Below are 4,215 nucleotides of genomic sequence, written 5' to 3' on the forward strand. Positions count from 1 at the left end.
ACATGAGGGAGAAAACTATGGTGGTGAGTCTAACATGCAGTAAAAGAACAGATACGTACAATAGTGAAACTTTGTGAGCTCTTCAAATATTTGAAGCTCAAAATCATTACGGCAAACATCACCACTTTTTCTCGGAGGCTTGTGAAAACAGTCTTCATTGAGTTTAGAAAAAGTGGTGATGTTTGCCTTAATGAAATATTGAAGCAAACACATTTGATCTGCAAGAATAAGGAACCTCTATGCTAGACGACGAGCTAGAAGCCGAAGGAACCTCTACGCTGGAAGACGAAGGGGGGTACCTCTGTGTTTGGGAAAGATGAAGGAACAAATGTGCTTGTTTGATTTTGAGATGAATGAATGGTTGGGGAAGATGAAGACGTTGAGACGAAGTGTGGAAATGAGAATGAATAGTTAATTTTGAGATACGAAGAAATGAAATTGTGCCATTTTCATTTAATGCCACATAAGACACAGTTACGCCGCGGTTACGCCGCGGTTTTCTCTCTCGGTTGCCTCCAACATTAGCCATATATATATATAATCATGTGGAGGCTTTCCAGGATCTAATACTGTTGTTAGATGCACGTGTAATTTGCTTTTCACCTTAATCATTTATAAAAGAGTTACATCTTATGTACAAAGAGGCAAGCACAGGAAGACATTCCCTTGTTTCCTGGGGAAAGAAAAAATACTTATAAACGATATATACTTCGAACAAGTGGCCATGCATGCACCACGACTTGTACGGAACTTGTAGTTGTACATTAATGTATGTAACCTATACAAATATTAATTAGGCCGAAACACAGTTAAGTGATTAGTATGCGTGTACGTAAGTACGTACGTACGTAGGTCATCACATGAATAACGTTTAATTAGTTTCTAATTCAAGGAAAAGCTAGCCAAACTTGGCTTGCTTAGGAAAAGACTAGCTATAGCTGGTTGTTGCCACGTAGATCATATATAACGAGATGAATTCTTTAATTTATTACTAATTGATTTAAATGATGATCTTTTGTATTCTACGTACGTACCTAATTGCCTCACTATAAACGTTAATTCGACCGGAAACGAGCCAGAACGCCCATTAGTACATCTCAAGTAATTTACTAGAACGTCCTTAATTCCCGGATCGATTTGATATATATATAGATATATTTAGACACACTAGTAGTGGCTCAACGTGCAAGGCATGTTTGCTAGTTTGGAATGAAAAAAAAAAAAAAAATTCAGAACATAAAAGTCTCAGAATAATAGTACAAATTGATTAAAAAAGGTATCCATTACAAACATCATAAATGTATTGGTAGTAAAGCTGTAATAGCTTAGACCATAGTAAATTACTTCATTTCAATATACTGTGCAGTTAGATTTCCATGTATATTACGTAGCAGTCATCAGTTCATCTCCAAGTATGTTTTTACTCCAAAAAATAGAAAAAATCCAAAATGAGCATAATTGTTTGAATAACAAAACAGAGCTCCTCCAAATGGGAAAAGTTCAAAATGAGCACGTATCCGCTTTTTCTTTTGTTGACCATAAAAATAGAGAGACTAATGAGACACGAGCTGAATAGAAAGTTAAGCCACGATTACTTGGGGCAAAAAAACTTTCCTTGAAAATGAGTAACTGTTAACCTCTTCATAAGGTCCTTTCTATTCTTCTATCATGTCTTTCCACTCTTCACCAGTGATCTTAGCAACCTATTACAAAACCCAAATTCATCAATACAAAATATATATAAAAATCCTTTGTAAAAGCAGATAACAATACAAATTTATTAAGAAATATGTTCATTACATAGAACACAAAGGTAATGGTATTAAAACAGTAAGAGCTTAGAACATAGCAAATGATTTCGTGCATAATTATTTCAAGTCCATCAATATAAAGCTTTGATGAAATACTTAAGTGTTCACCATATAGTAAACGTACATAATATGATACTCTACATGTGACATAGGATTGAATCATTGAGTACCTATTAGTTCATAAAAATTTACAGTATAAGCCCACAATAGTAAAAAAAAAATTGGTGCTAAATAGAACCAACAACTTATTTTCATAATGCCATCTGAAAGAAATCTTGTATGCCTGATGAAGTCAACCCTTTGGCCTCCACCTATACTTGCAAATGAGAAACAAGAAAAACAATTGTCATGCACAATCATAAGAAGCAATTGAGAATGACTTATTATGTCGTATTTCTTGTATGTCGGAACAAGCTCTCTGTACCGATATTAGAGGGTGTGTGTGACTAAATTCAGGCTCCTCTCACCAAAAAGGAAATAAAATGGATAATTATATAAAATTAACAATAGGAGGTATGTAGAACACCACATATCATTCTTTTATTTATTTATTTCTATTCTAACCTGATTTAACTGTCAGCTCCTCATTTCCAACAAGTCAATTTTTATATCGTAATGACAGATTTGTTTAAATGACTCTTAACGTTTAAAGACTTATGATAAAATATGATTTTTACCCAACTACTTAGATTGCATAAGTCTCTTTTTCATAGAATTTCTAAATGAGACAGTATCAAGTTTGTACGGAAATATTAGAACAATTTCAAATGAGATGTGAAATCAATTTTTAGCATCCAACAACTACTACTTAGTAATTGCAATAATAAACTTGCAATAGATTAAATAGAAGAAATGCTAGAAAAAGAAAACACAAGATGTGGATTTTTGAATTTTGATAGATTGTACAAGAACATAGAACTTGTCAAGGGACGCCTTCACTTTCTTTATAATTAGCTGGAGCTCGCATACCCCAGTAACATATGCCAAAACAACATTAATATCCATATTAGACACACAGCATTACTATCCATATTAGACACACTAATGTGTGAATAAGTTAAAAAGAAGATGCTAATGCTAAAGTTAACTTAGAAATTTCTTGTCAAGGAAGAACACTGTCAAATTTACAGTATACCTACAAAAGAATATAACAGTTCACAAAACAATACCAATTAGTCTATTCAATAACATAACAAAATCCTGCTTTTGTTTACCAAGTGACAACAATGTCGACTATGTAATTCTTGTGAGAGGCTATAATTAGGAGGCTCGAAATAATGGCAAGTAGTGAAGCAAACTGCTTAAGATACCTGCAAGGATAAGCCCACAATATTTAAAAAAAAGTTAAGGCTACATAGAACCAAAAAATTATTTTCATAATGTCATACATCTAAAAAAAATCTCGTATGCGTGATGAATTTAGCACCTTTGTCTCCACCTATATATGCAATTGAGAAACATTAAAGACAATTATCATGAACAAGCATAAGAAGCAATTGAGAATGACTATTTACCTTATTGTGCCTTATTTCTTCCATGTTAGAACAAATAATAACGTAAAAATCATGTGTGATGAACAAATCAAATCACCACAGCCATATATCTCCCCCAATGAACTGCACATCAATTCAGATCATATGAGCAAGTTGGTGATGATTATATAATTACGAAAGCATTGAGAGGGGAAAAAAATAACAGACTACTACAAATAACAATCCAGGAGCCTATCATAAAAACCCTTTTGACTAACCAAAACTTTTCTCTATTTTAAGAATAAATAATAAAACATTTGATTTCCAGTAAGAAATTCCCTTTCAAAAAAAAAACCAAAGTTCAATATTTTAGCATTTAAGGCATTTCTATTTCTTTCTCTTAGCATTCCCAGAACTAAAGGACCAAATTCAAAGCCATAAGAAGAAGAGAAATAAAAGGAAACCTCAAAGGGGAACTTTTTTGGAAGGAAAATAATAGTTTGAAACATACGATCCTTAACATTATCTAATACAATATCATTTGTGTATATGCAGCAGGATTTGACTCGAAAACTATAGCACACAAAAAGCAAAATCCAAAACCTTTCATCTCATCTTGTTAATATATTTGGAAACTAATGCACGTCGCAATATACATAAAAAAAGGTGCAAAGAAACAGGGTGTTCAAAAAATATAACAAAACTTTCACGGTGTTTGGCTACCAAGAAAAAATTAGAGAAGTTTTGAATTCGAAATCCACATCTCTTGTCATCTAAAATCCCAGCAAAACGACAACGTAACATTCAAAAGTACCAAACCTTCATTCCCTTCCCATTACCTCCGACATACAAAGACCGACGAAGACCACTAATTCCAAATGCAACACCCAAATTAGATATGAAAATAAGAGAATAAGAAAGAAGAAGGAGAA

General features: G+C 33.0%; 1 long non-coding RNA gene across 1 annotated transcript; it reads right to left on the bottom strand.

The window, feature by feature from the left end:
- Positions 1-2,952: 2,952 nt before the first annotated feature.
- On the bottom strand, positions 2,953-3,994 carry LOC121248458. The gene is made up of 3 exons (XR_005937461.1): positions 3,326-3,994; positions 3,200-3,249; positions 2,953-3,121 (listed from the first exon to the last, which is right to left on the bottom strand). It is a non-coding gene; the product is annotated as an uncharacterized LOC121248458 (long non-coding RNA).
- Positions 3,995-4,215: the final 221 nt, after the last annotated feature.

Source organism: Juglans microcarpa x Juglans regia, chromosome 2D, assembly GCF_004785595.1.
Source record: "Juglans microcarpa x Juglans regia isolate MS1-56 chromosome 2D, Jm3101_v1.0, whole genome shotgun sequence".
NCBI lineage: Eukaryota > Viridiplantae > Streptophyta > Magnoliopsida > Fagales > Juglandaceae > Juglans > Juglans microcarpa x Juglans regia.